At 40.5% G+C, this 17,932-nt stretch overlaps 1 non-coding gene and 1 pseudogene across 2 annotated transcripts in view; one reads left to right on the top strand and one right to left on the bottom strand.

Annotated features, from left to right (window-relative positions):
• LOC100427722 (thyroid hormone receptor-associated protein 3 pseudogene) overlaps positions 1 to 17,932 on the bottom strand; it is a 123,035-nt pseudogene that overhangs the window by 90,740 nt on the left and 14,363 nt on the right. The window lies entirely within an intron of this gene.
• Positions 12,837 to 12,940, top strand: LOC114680058 (small nucleolar RNA U13). The gene has a single exon (XR_003732132.2). It is a non-coding gene; the product is annotated as a small nucleolar RNA U13 (small nucleolar RNA).

Genomic DNA, 17,932 nt, shown 5'->3' on the forward strand with positions numbered 1-17,932 from the left:
TTGTGCTGTTTTGGGGTTTTTAGCTTCATTTCATAAAACACTGTGGCTCTAGAATGAGATAAAATTAAACTTGGAAATAACCTTACCAGTATTTGCCCTTACAACTCTATCTAGTCCTACATTGAGGATGGCTATTCTTTCCTGAATTAAGTTTTAAGTAGAGTTCCAGAAGCCAGTATGCCCCATGAGAGAATCTGAAGGTAATATATCTTAATTTACCCCAATAAACAGCTTATTTTTCTGGTAGAAAGAGAGGAACACGGGAAACACATTTTAAATTTTTTGTAGTTTTAAATTATTACAGATACATAATACCTGTACATATTTATTTTTATCTCAAAATAATTTTAGAAGAATAATGACTTGGAAAGAAGCTCATATAAATCAAAGGAAAAGGCAGATTACTAAAAAAGTATATTGTGGTGCTCTCACATTAAATATATAGAGAGAAATATTTATGTTTACATATAGAAAAGACTAAGATAAACACTAAATATTAGCTTTGCCCTCCATTTACCCTCCCTCTGTTTCTTTCTTCCAGTGCCTGTAAGTGCCTACTATGTATCAGGCACCGTCCTAGGCTTCAGGTCCCAGAGATAAGGCTCAGGTTTGCCCTCAGGTAGCTCACAGTTCAATGAGAAAGTCAGCAAAGTCAACAAATGCTTGGAAAAAAAACAGACTTATAAAAGTCAGCGAAATGCTTTGGATCTGTGTCCCCACCCAAATGTCATGTTTAATTGTAATCCTCAATGTTAGAGGTGGGGCCTGATGGGAGGTGATTGGATCATGAGGGTGGATCCTTCATGAATGGTTTAGCACCATCCCCTCAGTGCTGTTCTCATGATGGTGAGTGAATTCTCACAAGATCTTGTTGTTTGAAAGTGTGTAGCACCTCCCACCCATCTTGCTCCTGCTCTGGCCATGATGCACTTGCTTTCCCTTTGCCTTCTGCCATGATTGTAAGTTCCCTGAGGCCTCCCCTGAAGCTGATGCTGTCATGCTTCCTGTACAGCCTGCAGAACCGTGAGCCAATTAAACCTCTTTTCTTTATAAATAAACTCATCTCAGGCATTTCTTTATAGCAGTGCAAGAACAGATTAATACAGGCAGTGTAGCATAATGGTTCTTAGAGGCTGCTTTTGTGATCAGCAGATAGACCTGAGGACAAACCATAGTTTTATACTTCCTAGCTTAAGCAAATTATCTCATTTCTCTAAGCTTCAATGCTCTTGTGTGCAAGTGGGGATAAAAATAGCTACCCCACAGATAATTGTAAGGGATAAAAGAAATCATATGAATATGAAGCGCTCAGCATGAGAGTTGCCTATAGTAAGCACTCAATAAATGGCCCCCATTGACTTTATCACAGAGGGCATAGTGGAAGCCTAGAGGAGGCTAAAAGGCTCATAAAGATCAAAATCCCTGAGTTGATCATCCTATGGTTAACCCTAAGTGGATAATGATAAATCACAAACACAGAGTTTGTGTTCTTTACAGACCCAATCACTGGGCAAAACTTGCCGCTGTTATCTTACAAACATTTCCAGAATCTACATCACCAAACTCCTGTCTAAAAAGACCATTCATTTTTTTCCCCAAAGCTTTTAGCTTCACTTATGTTTGCTGCCCCTTCCGAAGGGTCCCAGGACAGCCCCCAGTAGACAGCAAAGCCAAAAACAGCTCAAAGGCATCCACCAGAGGCCCCAGAAGGCTGACTTCTCATATTTCTTCCTTTTTTCTTTCTGCTTTTTCTAGACATTTCACTGGAAAATGTGATTTCTACCATAATTAAAAGAGTTCTTAATCTGAATTTCTTGAGAGAGAGCATGGTGTGAGAGAGAATGCCCAGCCTTCAGAGTCAGCCAGTCCTGAGTCTGAATCCCATGGCTCAGAGCCCAGAAACCTTGAGCAAATAACGCGTGCCAGTCTCTGGCCTAGTGTTTTTGCATAACAGTGAAAATAACTATCTCGTGGATTTGGAAGGTCACTTATGGAAGGTCACTCACTGAGTAACCAAAACTTGGCACATGCTCAATAAATGTTGGTTTTCTTTCTTTCTTTTTTTTTTTTGCCAATAAAAATGATGTGTTGACTGTATTTACACACAGATTTTATAACTGTCACTTAATTCCAATATGCCCTCATTCTCTCATTGTGTGTATTCAAATACAGAGTAAATAAGCCTTTCAGATGCTTTTAAAGTTGAAGCCCAACTGAATTGATTACGTTTTGAGGGAAGGCTGTGCATCTATCATTCATTTTTAGCATAATCAGACAATACTGACAAGAGGAGAAATGAAAACAACATTGGTCAAATTGGTTGAGCTCCATTAATTACCATTACCCAAAAGTCTGAGTGAAAATTCAGTTCAGCTAAATGACAGTATTCTCATTAGAAATCATATTAAAATTTTGCAACTGAAGGGTTAATATACTCTAAGGTATCTTTTTTGAATGCGCCAGGTTTTGTCAATTTGCCTCTGCAATTTCTAAAGTGTCTTTATCCTTATATCCATCCTCTCTGTAGCCTCCCAAAATAAAGAGTTAAATCTTTATCTTCACTAATCACAGAACCTTTTAACTATTCGCCCCTGGATTCTGTGTCTCCTCACTACTATCTATCTGAAACACAGAAGCCAGAGTAACACTTCCATTTTCACATCAGCATCTGGTAAATAGCCACTGACCCAGTCTCCCCAGTGATACCCTGTCAGTCTAGCTGCTCCACCATCCTTCCTCTCTCCATACTTCAAGTTCAAGGAGCTTAATGCATCAGGGCACCTTGCCCTGCACCAACTCTAGTTAATTCATGTCCAGGCTGGCTGTTCCTATATGCTTATAAGCTTTGGATACTGCCCATGATCCACCAAATAAAGTCGAGATCCCTTGGCATGGTATCAAGGATTCTCATAATGGGATATCATTTTCAGCCTTATTTACAAATAATATGAATGATATCCTAAACTAGGATATCTCAACACTTAATATGTGCACAAATGATTTGGGGATCTTGCTTAAACTTTAGATTCTGATTCAGTCAGGTCAAAGTGAGGGCCTGAGATCCTGCATTCCTAACGAGGGGATGTTGATGCTGCTGTTCCACAGACCAAAACTGGAATGCCCTCTGGTCTTGGTTAAGTGGTTGATAACTCAAAGCCAAGCTCAAATGCAACCTCCTCACTAAAATTTTCTCTGATTTTCTGAAGTAAATACGAACTCTTTCTCCCTGGAATTCTTGTATGTTTGATTGGGAAATCAATCACCAAACAGGCCTAACTAGCAGAGTTTTCATATATATTTCCATTTTAAGACAAGTTTTATTGTTTCCCTCTAAGTTGACCCAAGCATACCTTTAAATGATCTGCACATTCATGATTAGTTCTGCACAGTAATTAAAGTACTGCAGGAAGCTCCCATTCATTCAGGGTAAAATAACCAGAAAAATGTGAACAACTTAAATGGTGCAGAATTGCATAATAATTTATGTTCATCGTAATAACCCAGAGGCATAGGGAGCCTAAAATAGCTTCTGAATCATCAAAGAAAGATTAAAATTATATTCGGCATATTTTAGTGTTAAGTGAAATTGTGTTCTAATTCTCTGAAAACTGACATAGGGTGTGTGTGTGTGTGTGTGTGTGTGTGTGTGTGTGTTCTGATTCCTTGAAAACATATAAGAAATGTGTAATTGTCATTGTCAGTTACATGCAATATTTATCACCCTTAGCACCAATTCTGTGCCTGTCATTCCCCTATCACACATGCATACACACTCACATGCACACACACCCATACGATTTCTCAGAAAATAAAATAGGAAGGCTCGGATTCTACTATGCTTCCAAATTCCCAAAATAAACTCCTTGGAGCCCTCTTTATTTTCCCCCTAAAATTGAAGACCTTGTAGTTATCTGGACTAAGCCTAGATACGGGCTATTTCTCCATTGTTATATATTCTCATAATGAATGCATATTGTTTTTCATTCCACAGGGATTTGCAATGGGCGACATGCATTCCCATACTAAAATCTAAAAAATGAATTAAATATGCAAAAGAGAAAAATAACAGCCAAATATAAACGAAGCCAGGAAGAGCAGTTGCCTGGACATGGATTTCGTAAGGTGTTGCCTCATTGTTGGCCTGGAGCAGAGGTGTCAGTATGCTTAGGTCTGGCTTCCTGCCTCCACTACCTCTTTCCTTTCTCCTTCCCACAACCTGCCAGGTAGTTGGATAGGTTTTAACCCGTTCTTCCACTCTGGGACTTGTGTATACACATATCCTCCTTTTTCCAGAGGTGATGTATGCCTCCTGTCCTCCCTGGGAATATATTGGAATTCTTGCTTCATTTACTAGGAGAATAAATCATACATTTATTCAATATTTTCTTAAAACATGACATTCAATGCATTATTTCCCTAATAAACTATTGTTCCCTCCCCCTACCCACCACTTCCACTCCAATGACACTTTCTTTCATCCAGAAATCTACCTCCTTCCAAGGAAGTGGGACATAGGTTTCATTCTGCATGTGTGTATTCATCTTCTAGGCCCCCAGACTTTGGCCAAGTGAGCTTCATTATTGGCTGAAAGTCTCACTTCCTATCAGTGGGGAATCCTTCTCATCCTCTTGGCTTTCTTAACTCTGGCATCATTCACAATGGAGTCTAGCTATACAATCAGGAAAGATTTCCTCTAGTTGGGGTGAGCCTGGAGTGAGCCCTGCATTGCCAGTGGGCCCCAAAGCAGCAGCAGGTGAGATCTAGCTCTTCAGCTGACACCCTGCCACATCCTGTTTGTTCCTCCAGAGCCTGGCTCAAGAAATAAACAGATGACGGCCAAGCACGGGCTTCTCTAGGACTCTCATGGCTCCCCCAGTTACCTTTGGGGGAGGCCTTTCTCAGGACATTTAATAGTCTGTATGCACACGTAGCTATATTTTGCATAGTTGACCCGGCAAAAGTTAGAGTGGAGTCTGGGTCAAAACCGTGAGAGAGAGAATAGGCAGGCACAGATGCAGGACTCAGGACTGTCAATGGAAGGAGGAAGGGGAGGGCCATAAGCCTTTATCTTTGAGGCCCCTTCATGGATACTTGTCTTTGAAGGAAGAGATCCCCTTCCTAAAGAAGAAAACTAAACTCTACAGAATAAGTGTAGGTCAACGGGAGAGGCCCTGGGACAAAGTTGGAGTGGCTGTGCTGCAGAGGGGAAGACTGGCAGTCATTGCTAGGCTAGAAGCAAGACCCAAGTGAGTCTTGAGTGGCAGGGCCGGGGGGAGCAGGTTGTCCACAGTGAGTCTTGAGTGGCAGGGCCTGGTGGGGGTGGGTTGTCCACAGGCTGGGGCCACTGCCAGTGGAATGCCCAGGGTGTCTTGGTCACTAGGAGAAGGAGTGTCTGTATCTTAGTTCTTAAAGCATGAGGGAAGGAACTTCTTTCATAAGGATCAGGAGACTAACTGGAAGTTGAGCAGGCCTGGGCTGTTGCCGAGCAATGGTCACCCACTGCAGCCATCAGTCTACCAGCCATGGAGCATTCAGTATAAGAGACTGTACTGGCCTCCTTCCCACAGCTGACCCATTTTGCCTGTGGACAACCCCCTGTTGTGGCCCTAGATACTTTATAGTAGACTAACAGAGGCTTGACCTTTTGTAAGCGGAAGGGAAACTTTGCACCCTGACAGAATTAGGACTGAGCAGAATGGACTGGAAATTTCCTCAAGCCAGGACAGCAGCTGTACAACATCCTGCCTCTGCTACACAAGCTCTCTCTTGCATTCTCCTCGCCTTACATTCTGTCTTCAGCTCCTAAGAATCCCTTGGTTTCTGATTGCCCATAACTTGTCTCCTGCTTGACCCAAAGCTTCAGGGTTTATGGTGGCCTGTTTCTTATAAATATACCTTGCTTCTTACACACAATTTACCTTGACCTCCGCTATTTGTCTCTGCTATTTGATTCAAAGCGTTGGACTTCCTCTTATCCATGACAAGTACCTGGTTCTTCCAAGTATGTTTTATTTTCCTCAGGCTCACTTTCTTACCCTTTATTTATGTTGACTGCCATTTACATCCATTGTGTAAAAATATTTAAAACCATCATGAAAAGTGCAGTCTTCATGTAGTGAAAAGTTACTAAAGATGAAGATAGAGTCATATCAGGATTTCATACATGACCAAGTTCTCAGCACTATGTCAACTCTTATTATTGTGAGAGGCTATGTGATAACTATGATGATGCATACTCTACAATAGTGGGCCTCATTATTATGTTTTTATACAATCAAGGCACAATCTATTAGAATGCGAAGAGACCCTGGAGATAATAAGACACAACCCTACCATTTTACAGAGGGGTAAATTGTGGACCAGAAAGATTAAAAGCTTTGCCCCATATCATAGGGTTAATCAGTAAGGATGCTAAGGTCAAAATCTGGGTCTCGAATTTTCTGGTTTAATACTCTTTCCACTATGTCAAAAGGTGATTCGACATACATAAGTGAGTAGAATTGTATTTTTTTAAAAAGTCAAAGTTTCAACAAGTGAAGCTCAAGAGGAATTTGTTTCGCTCATTCATTCTGTTCCCATTTATTGAATGCCCACTATATGCAGGCCCTGTACTGGGCAAAGGAGGTGAAGATGTGAGGAAGCAGAGGCCAATCCTATGAACCTTAAACATTAAGCAAATATCCATGCAAATAAATTACCCTGTATCTTATTGATTTGCAAATGCAACTACTTTTTAAACATCTCAGCACATTCAAATTTGAGACACGTTGTACCATCAATACGTCTTATGATGCAGTTGACCTGTAAGGGAGTAAAGTTCTTCTGGATTGTATATGAATTTGCTTCTTTCACCCAGGCCACTTTCAACATGGGATTCCTTTTAAACTATACTCTCCACTTGAGGTTTTCTGGACCACAGAAAACTTGTTGGTGGACTTTAGACCACAAACCCGCAAGATGATCACCTCCTGATTCTCTCCTGAAAAGGAGAGACTTTTCTTTCTCCTTCCCTCTGGAGCTAAGGTTGAAACTGGCAAGTTCCTTTGCTGTCCTTTTCTACATGCTGGGTTCATTTCTCATGTGCCCTTACTTCAGTAGGCCAGCTTTGCATGGGAAGTCTCATGCTAAATTCTTCACCTTGAGCTTCTTTTCATGAACTTTCTCAGAGGTATGTACAATAATGGTGCATTTTACAATTAGTGGCATCTTAGGTTCTATAAAACATAATAATTATAAATTGTGATAAGAATTGTGAAAAAAAAACAGTTCAGAATGATACAAGGAAATATAATAGGTGACCTAATTTAGATCAAAGGCCTCTATGAATAAGTGACGGGTAAACTGAGTCCCAAAGACTAAGACAATAGGACCAGGAGTTAAGCATCTCAGACAGGGAGAACAGTCTGTGCAAAACCCACTTAGGTAAAAAAAAGAAGACAGCATTGCGTTTAAATCCTTTTAGTGTGATGATCTCCAAAGTGTTAATATCCAAAAGAAAATAATGTCTTTTCAATGAATAGTTTTTCCTTGAAACTGAAATAGAAATATGATGGATTCTGATTTCTACACTACTTTCTTAAAAATTGTATTTTTAAAAGCAAATAGAGTTATGCCCTGTAATTATAATTATCACCCACAATTTCCTCAATCTAAAGTTGATTATGTTCTCTGTTGCTGTGCTAAAAGCACAGTGACTTGACATGTGGAACAGTAACAAGATAAATTGTCACCATTACATATGCCTTTTGCATAGGGGAGGTATTAAAACCATTCTCTCTCACTGTTTTTCTAGAACAGCCTCATCTCCAGGGTCTGAGCATTCCAGACAGGGGGAATAGCCCATGGCACTAGAGAATAAAGTATGATTTTTAATAAGTTCATGAAAGGAGCCTTCCCAGCTGGTATATGGAGAACACCATTCCTCTCAGCCAATCCTCTTTAAATCAGTGCAAAAGACAATGCCCACTGCAGCATTCCTCAAATGGTGTTTCCCGAGACTTCAAAAAAGTGATGGTAACAAAAGCACAATTCCTGATATTGTGAAATATATATAGTCATGAACCACATAACAAAGTTTTGGTCAAAGATGGACCATATATATGACAATGGTCCTATAAGACTATATTATCGTATTTTTAATGTGCCTTTTCTATATTTAGACATGTTTGGATACACAAATACTCATTGTTGTATTACAATTTCCCACAGTATTCAGTACAGTAATGTGCTGTGCAGGTTCATGGCCTAGGAACAATAGGCTATACCATAAAGCCTAGGTGTGTGGGAGGCCGTACCATCTAGGTTTATGTAAGTACAGGCTCTCATGTTCACACAACCATAAAATTGCCTAATAATGCATTTCTCAGACCATATCCCTCATCACTAAACAAGACATGACTGTATCTTGTTTCCTGATATACAGCGCCTAAAATTCTTGGAATCTCCAGAATGATAAGAGTGTCTTTTGTATGCTAATGAGATGGCTGGTGACCTTCCTAAACTGCTTCAGGAAGGGGGCTGGTTTCCAGAAAGACCCAGACATGATTACAGAGTTGAAACTTTCAATTCTATCTCCCAATCCCCAGAAAGGGGAGAGAGGAGAGAAATTGAAGATTGAGTTGATCACCAATGGTCCAATGATGTCATCAATCGTGACTATGCAATGAAGACTCCATAAAAACCTGAGAAAGGACAAGGTTGGACAGAGCTTCCAGAAAGCTAAACACGTGGAGATTCCTGCAGGGTAGAGCACCTAGAGAGGGAAGGGAAGCTCCATGCCCTTTTCCACAGACCTCACACTATGCATCTCTTCCATCTGGCTGTTCAACTGTATCCTTTGTAATGTCCTTCATAATAAACCTGTAAACATAAGTAAAGTGTTTCCTGAGTTCTGTGAGCTGCTCTAACAAATTAATCAAACTCCAGGAGGGGGTTGTGGGAACCCCAATTTATAGCCAATCGGCAGAGGGGCAGGCCACAATCTAGGGCTTGTGACTGGTATCTGAAGTGCGATGCAGTCTTGCAGGGCTGAACCCCCAACCTGAGGGATCTGATGCTGTCTCCAGGTAAATAGTGGCAGAATTAAGTTGACTCAGAGAACAACCACCTGGTGTCCACTGGAGAACTGGCTGGAGAATTGATTGCTTGGTGTGTGGGGAGAAAAAAAACCATCCATCTGGTCACAGAAGCATTGTGTTCTGTGTTGAATAGAGAAGAAAGGACAGGAAAACACATCTTGGTTTTTTTCCACTATCTCCTAGTGTCTTTTTCTCATGCATGGCTCCACAGCAAATAGCACCCAGGGATTTCCTTGCGTTTAACAGACCATCTTAAAACTTTGAAAATTCCAATTTGTTATAAATGTATTGAACAATCAGTACAATTTTACTTGTATTTTCAGAGTTCTGCTATAAGAGTTTCTTAATAAAAGTAAATGGTAAAGTACTGTTAATTTACTGCATTGTAGAAGTGCCCAGTTATAGTATAGCTTCTCCAGATGAAATTTTCTTTCTTTTCAATCCAGCTCAGTGATCCTAAGTGACCAAAAGACATTAATTCCTAGGAGCATTTTCAGTCTTTGCTCTATTTTGTACCTAGATTGTGAGACACTCAGACCTAAATGTCAGTGTGTATTTGCTAGGCTGGAATGTAGCATGCATGGAATTTCCTTTGCAGGTCTCTCCCTAAGACTGGGGACATATTCAATCCAGGGAGTCAAGAGACTTACAGAGGGTTGCTTCTTTGTCACTTGTCTGCCATGATCAAACAGAAACAGAAAAAGTGGTCAACAGGAATGAAATTTGTGTGGACAGCTGCCATCTCTGCAGCCTAATCCTATTTTGGGTTGAGGACTTCTCACCAGATGGCCCTTTATCTTATTTCATCTGGACCCCAGGTCAATCATTATTCTCCAGAAAAATAAATTTCCCTACCCTACCCTACCATGATTGTTTCATTCAGAGAAGATCCTTAGGCTTTGATAAAGAGCCATGGATGGCAGATCATCCATCTATCCATTTATCCATTCATCCATTCAAGCAGTGACTGATGGGCACCTACTAGCTGTTCTGTGCTGTTCCACGTCTGAGACATATTCTGTGCATCAAAGCTGCTTGTTGTGTTGTTTGTCTTCATCTTCTTCCTATTTTTCTTCTCCTCTACCCTTTACTCTTCCTCCTCTTTCTCAGTTTAGGGTTTGTACTTGCTACGGTTTGAATATGTCCCCTGTAAAATTCAGGAGTTGCCAATATGATAGTATTAAGAGGTAGGGCCTTTAAGAGATGTTTAGGCTATGGGGGCTCCTCCCTTGTGAGTGGGATTGAGGTTCTTATAAAAGAGGCTTCACACAGTGTTTGACTCATTTGCTCTTTTACCCCTGAGGATATAGTGTTCCTCACTTCCAGAGGATGTGCCATGAAGGCAACATCTCAGAAGCAGACACAGCCCTCACCAGGCAACCAAACCTGCTGGTGCCTTGATCTTGGAGTTCCCAGCCTCCAGAACTGTGAGAAAAATAAATGTTTGTCTTCTATAAATGATCCAGTCTGCAGTATTTTGTTAGAGCAGTACAAACATACTAAGACAGAAATATTATGAAAGTTGATTTGGGTGTCAACTTGACTGGATCAAAGGAACCCAAATAGCTGGGAAGGCATTATTTATTCTCAGTGCTTCAGTAGGGCACTGAGCCCATTCCCCTTCTGCTGAAAGGGAAACCCAACTCATTTGGCATTTAATTAGAATAATTCGGCTGCCTTAAGTGGGTCTGTGAGAGTGCTCCTGGGGGAGACTGGCATGTAAGTAGGTGAACTAGAATGGGGAAGATCCACTCTCAATGCAGCAGATGCCATCCAATGGGCTGCGGGCCTGAAGGGAACAAAAAGGAGTAAAGTCAAATTCTCATCCTCTCACTTCCAAAGCCAGGAGACCCTTCTTCTCCTGTCTTCAGACATCAGAACTCCAGTTTCTCTGGCCTTTGACTCACATCAGCAGCTCCTGGGCCTTTGGCCTTGGACTGAGAATTACACTGACAGCTTCCTTGGTTCTGAAGCCTTGGGATTGGGACTGAGTCAAGCTACTGACTTTTCTGGTTCTCCAACTTGCAGTTGGTCTATATTGGGACTTCTCAGCCTCCATAATTAAATGAGTCAAATACTCTAATAAATCCTTCATCTCTGTCTCTATATATACATATATATGTCTTATTGGTTCTATTTCTCTGGGGAACCTTGACTAAAACAATACTGTTGGCCAATTATTTGATCAAATCATCGTAATTGGTTTGAAAAACAAAAGGAGGCCTCAAAATGAGCAACTCTAACTTCAACTGATAACTTCAGTCTTTGCGGAACAAAGTGATGTCTTACCTCCATGATCAAAACAAGGCAAGCACTCGGCTATTGTGGTTCTGAAGCACTTTCAGAGAAAAGATAGTGAACCAGCTGACACTAATAAAGTTCCCCCAAATTTGATTAAACTTAAAACTGCCCCTTTTGCCTGGGAAAACCCATAAGCTTATGTGAGTAAATAAGCCTCTTACTTAAAAACTAAACTTTGAAATTTGGAAAGAAAAGTTGCAGAGTTGTTGCCCCAGTATGCAAGGGCTGTTCCAACCTGGAGTGTTCATTGGAATTTCAAAGGGAAATGAAAATATGTGAGAACATACTCGTATTCATAGGCTGTGGGAACCCACACATGGGATAACATAGAATCCAATAGCTAATACACTTACTAGATAACTGATTGGCTTTAATGTGAAAAAGTTTCAGGCACAGGACCCCTGGAGGGAAAATCATCAATCTTACCACCTATGATCCCCAATCAAAGACAAAAATGATTATTTCCTTTCTCCTCTGCCCTTCTTCTAGTTGCTGGTAAATGGCCACACAGAAGCTAGGAAAGGGGAGTAGGTGATGCAGAGTAGTGGTTCTCAAACTTTACTGTTTTGCTGCACACTAGAATCACCTGGGAGTTTTCAAGAATCCTGATGCCCCAGCCATGTTGAGAAGTGCAGTGAGAGCAACCCATTAAATCAGGATCCAGGAGCGGGTGGGGGAGAACTCACAATTGGCATTTTTTTGCAGGCCTCCAAGTGCCTCCCATGCAGAGCAAGTTTGAGGCCAGAGGTATAAGTGGTGCTTCTCAATGAGGCAGGATCTGAGACAAGACACAAGCTGCCAGCTGGCATGGTCCCCAACTGCACTTTAAGTAACAAGGTGTGGAGTTTCTCTCCCCAATCCAACCCTCACAATGGTGTCCTGGCAAAGTGAAAGAAGCTGAAAGAAAAGAGAAGTGAGCCTGGGCAGACCTATAAGCAGGATGTGGGCAAAGAGGCTCATCAAATCAATACAAACTGGAAAAAGGGATAAGAAAGCCTGTGTGTTCTCAGGAGGATAGAACTACTTGTCATTTGAGGCAAGACATCCCACTGTCCCATGAAAGCTTTTCTCCTCCCCGACCCCAATACCATGCACTCAGGAAGAATTCGTTTGTCCTGTATCTCCAACCGGAGGGCCCAAATTCCTCTGCCTCCCCATAATTACGACTGGATGAGAAAGGATTGGACTTAGGCCATCACCTAAGCATTGGCATATGTTCAAGGTTCTCCATTCTTGAAAGCTGAAAGCAAGCCAACCCACCTCCGTGGACTTTTGCTTTCCTTCCAGCCCAAGCTCCCTTCTTTCTTGCACACAGACAGCTTTTAAAAGGACCTATTATGGGCACCCACACTCTTAGTTTTCATCCCGCCAGTATGTAATATGGACATTTTGTTTATCATAGACTTCTTTACATTAATTTTGACTCTTAAAAAACAGTGCCTTAAAATATCAACCTTGCTCCTTTTGCAGTTTATAAGTATGATGATTGGGTTTTCATGCCAATGCATGAGATGTGTCTCCCTCAAATCTTTTTATGAAGTAGATGCATTATCTGTCTGATATGAAAAAGAAAAAAATTATTTATCTTGATTAGTTCATTTTTGGCACCCTGCTCCCCTTATATTTAGCCCCAAGGCTCTTGTCTCACCCTAGTCTTAACCATTTCCATCTGCTTCTCAACCCACTACAGTCTGTTCTGCTATCAATGCAATAGAAACTAATCTCGAAAGATTCAATAAAAATTCTTCTGTGTCATTTGTTTTAAAGGACAATTTTTAGTCCCTGTTTTCCATGCCATCCCTTTAAGCACTTCAAATATATCAAACCACAAAACATACACAAATACAATGATCATGAAAAATGTTACTAATACCTATGTCTATTCCCAAAATGTCAACGTCTTGCTTTCTTCCCCATTTCTTAATTTTTTATACTATGCCTATACTACCTAAGATTATAGCAGTACTTAATCAAAAATCTCAAGGTTATAGTATTCCAGAACAGAAAGAAAAGGAATATCAACTTAGACAGCCAAGGCCGTAGGATCTGGTTGAACCATTGATTCTTAGTTAGGGCAGGAGGCCAGATTATTTCTCTGAAGATTATCTAAATCCAAACCATGGACATCAGGCTGCTACTTTCTTCTTAAGTTAATCTTGACTTTTCACATCAATTAAAAAAAAATAAGTCTACATTTTCCCCCTGGATTTTAGTTTTTAGTAGCCTGGAATTTCCCTATCAAACATTGATGTCTGTCTTGGCTACCGTAACATAGCCCATTGTCCTGTCATTGTGATAACTGGGCCTGGTCTATTGGTGTTATTAAAAATGTGTGGCTGCCTCATTAGTGTCTCATCCTGAGTGAGACTATCCAGAGGTTTCATCTCTCAGGACAGGTAGAACCAGGGTAGTACAATGCATTCTCCTTCTTAAGATATTTGTTGACTTCATCATCTTGGAACACAGTTTTGATCTTTTTCTAGTTATTGTGTGTGACCACTGGTGCTTAGAAGGCCCTCCTGTTCTTGGTAGAGTTTCTGTATATTTTCCCTGGGTAGTTTGCCTAACTCTGTTTCCTGTACTACCTCTTCTCTAGTTATGCAGTTTGACATGAGTTTTATGTCTATATTTTAAAATCAAATAGAGTTAATAGAAGAAATAAAAAAACTAATTTATATTAACTTCCTCATTAAAATTAATAAAAAATTAAACATATCCCATGATAGCCAAATTTCTATGTTCATCCTAATTACCTTTAATATATATTAACTTTTCTCTGAATATCATTATAAAATGTTGGCCTTTCACAAACTCATCATATTTCAGTTCTCAAATTATAACTTGGCCAGCAGGAGACCTTGAAGCTGGCTCCTTTGTCCTTTCAGCACTGTCTCTGGCATTTTTGAAACTATCTTTCCTATCTGGAAACAATAGGGTACTCTAGGTTCATGCTACTCTTTGTGTATGTGTGATCCAGGGGTGCTAGTTCCTTCTAGTGAGGGTGAGAGATAGAGACCCAAATCTGGGCGTTTAGGAGTTCATGTGAGCATAGGCAGTGACCAAAATGCTACTGAAATGGGAGAGTTCCCTGACCCCCCTTGCAGGATGTGTGACAGGGGTGTGGCTTGTGTGTTCGGCCACTATCATGGCTCAAACCCCTTATAGGAGGGGGAGCATGCAGTTGGGCAGGTGCAGGAGCCAGGGTAAGCTCTTCTGGGCTTCGGCACCACAGTGGCATCTAGGGGTGGGTGCCTGTGACTCCCAAAGCCCCACTGGGTGTGTTACAGTTCTCTTTTTAGCTCTGCCATCCACAGATGGCTTAAGTGTTAACCAGCTCAGTGCCCTCTTGGTACCTGGATCCTCTTCTGGCATCCAGGAAGAATCAGGTCACACAGACAAATTTAAGGATGGTAAATGTGGGAAATTGTATTGCCAGATGGGAGTGGGTCTCAGCGGGATGGATGGGGAACTGGAGAGGGGATGGAGTGGAAAGAATTATCTTCCCCTGGAGTTCAGCCATCCAGCAGCCGATCTTCTCTCCAACTGTCCCCAGCTGAACTCCTCTTGATGTTCAGATGCTCCTTCTCTTCTCTCATCTGTTGTGCAGCTCTTCTGCTCCTTTGCTCTTCGCTCGTGGATCCTGGAGTTTGGGATTTATATGGGTACAGGATAGGGGGTGTGGTAGGCTAAAAGGCAACATTTGGGGATGAAAACATGAATCCCTGTTCTCATTTAGGGCCGTGGGTTTCCAGGCTCGAGGGTGGGGCCTTTGCCAGGGAACTGCCCTCTTTACCCAGTATTTAATTTCCTTGCCTCCTGTCCATATCATAGGCGGTACCAAATTGCTACTGCTGTTGAAACACATAGCTAGGAAAAAATACTGCTTTTTAATGCTGTGAGTTCACATTGGGTTTTTTCCCTAATATTATTAACATAATTAAATTGCTGTACCTGACTCTTCTCAGAGAATGAGGTTTTATCGACCTCTAAGACTTTCTAATATATTAGTACAACAAATGACCTCAGCTTGAACCTTATCTACTTCATAGTTCCAGCCCTGATATTAATCTGCCTTTGTGCTTGGCTTCACATCACACTGACGTTCAAGACTCAATACTTGGTCTTTGTTCCAACATCTTGTTGTGGCCCTTATCTCACCAATTCCCAAGTTCAAACTCTATCCCAGGTGACTTCTTGGCCCCTGGGAAATGCATGGAAGAGATTTTGCCCCTGAGGAATAATTGTTCAGGATGGTGGCATGTTAATCTTCTATTACAAGGAAGGCCTGGCTTCACTTCTTGTGAAAAGCGAAGACTTTTTTCTGTTTCGTGATTCAGTTTTGAAGAACCTGGTATTTCCTTTTGTTTGTATTTCTTCTATCATCAGTTCCATATCTGTCTCTACAATTTTCTTTCAACACATTTAAATATAGGAATACAAAGCAAGAATGATGCAGCCTCTGTACATTCTCTTCGATATGAACATTGAAAGGACAGAAGCACTGTTTTTTCCTCTGTCTCAACTTGGTATATTTCCTTCTAGAAGTCTTGGTTTTCCTACATTTTAAAATTATATCCTCCTTAACTGATAACTCCAGATTTGCTGATCATTTGTTCAAGGGATCTGGAACTCCACAAGTGTTGCACTGGCCATAAGTTTAGCTTCCATCCACAGGATGGGGGATAATGGGGGTGGCCACCACCTTGGGGGTTGTGTCATAGATACCCTTGCTACCATTATACTTAGCAGGACGGCTCCAGACAAGGAAATGGGAGAACATTTACTTACAGAGAAAAGACCTAGAAAGCAGTGAGCACAGGGGGCACGTATCTGATCTCTTATTCAGTGTAAGTTTAGCAGGGTGGATTTTGATTTTTACAGCAGCCAAGGTTTCATTTTATGCCTTTGAGCTGTGGCAGAGTGCATGAGATATTTGTTGAAGGCTGCCCATTAGCCTAGGCAAAAATGCATTATAAAATGTGCATACATTTTTTAATACTAAGGAAAATTTTATAAATTGTAATTCCATATATATATATATATACACACACACACACACACACACACATACACACACACACACACACACACAAATGATAACTCAATGTATGTGAATGTAAAATTTGCCATGTATGAGCCAGGCTGTATACTAGGCACCTAACACTGAATAACTCTTTAGTCCTCACAATAGCAAGCTGAGACAGGTTCATGATTACCATTTTAAAGATGGGTAAACAGAGGCTTAGTGAGGTTATGTAAATTATTCATGTTCTTAAACTAGTAGGTGGTGAGTTGTGATTCAAATCCAGGTACTTTGATTCTAACCCCAGAACCCATTGTCCTAAATATGTGTCTGTGTGCATAACAAAAACTGGATCCTACCCTACATATAATTCAAAATTCTCCTTTTGTCACTTATTTTACTAAGAGCATTTCTTTCATAAAGTTTTAGAAAAGATTTTTTAAATGACTGTATACTGTCTTTTCTTAAAAAGGTAATTTTGCCAGCCTCCCACTAATGAACATGTTTTTCAAATTTTTCAGTATTATAAACAATTATTCAATAAGTATTGAACAATAAGCAAAGCATTATACTTACTTTTGTTCATGTGTCTGATTATTTTCTTAGATTAAATTCATTGAAGGGAAATTACTGAGTCAAAGGAAATGATAATTTGAGTACCTCCATTACCTGAAAGGGGTCCCGATCCAGACCCCAAGAGAAGGTTCTTGGATCTCATGCAAGAAGGAAGTCAAGGTGAGTCCGTAAAGTGAAAGCAAGTGTATTATTAAGAAACTAAAGGAATGAATGAATGGCTACTCCATAGACAGAGCAGTCCCTGGCTCTAGTTGCCCATTTTTATGGTTATTTCTTGATGATATGCTAAACAAGGGGTGGATTATTCATGCCACCCCTTTTTAGACCATACAAGGTAACTTCCTGATGTTGCCATGGCATTTGTAAACTGTTATAGCACTGGTGGGAGTGTGGCAGTGAGGACCACCAGAGGTCACTTTTGTCACCATCTTCTTGAGTGCAAACTGTTTTATCAGCAAGGTCTTTATGTATCTTGTGCTGACCTCCTATCTCATCCTGTGACTAAGAATGGCTTAACTTACCGGGAATGCAGCCCAACAGGTCTTTGCATTTTTTTTACCAAGCCCCTATTCAATACGGAGTTGCTCCGGTTCAAACACCTCTGACACCTATATAGATAGTACCAAATAAATTTTCACAGAGTTTGTGCGGACTTATACTTCTGCCAGCAATTTATTTTAGGGAGTCTTTTCAAACTTCCACCAGCACAGAAAATTTTCTTTAAAAAACGTTTTACTATTTTAATGAGTGAATAAAATGTATCTTGTAACTGTTTTAATTAGTATTTGATTAGGTGTGTGAACTTTTTTTCTGATAATTATATTTTGTATTTAAGTTTTCTGTGAGGATACTCTGCCCATGTCTTTTGGAGTATTTTGTTAATTGATTTGTAAGAGTACTTCATGTACTCTTTCAGTATTATCTTTCTGCTCTGTTACTACAACTACTTCTTCTA

This window comes from Macaca mulatta, chromosome 7 (assembly GCF_049350105.2).
Source record: "Macaca mulatta isolate MMU2019108-1 chromosome 7, T2T-MMU8v2.0, whole genome shotgun sequence".
In the NCBI taxonomy this organism is placed as follows: domain Eukaryota; kingdom Metazoa; phylum Chordata; class Mammalia; order Primates; family Cercopithecidae; genus Macaca; species Macaca mulatta.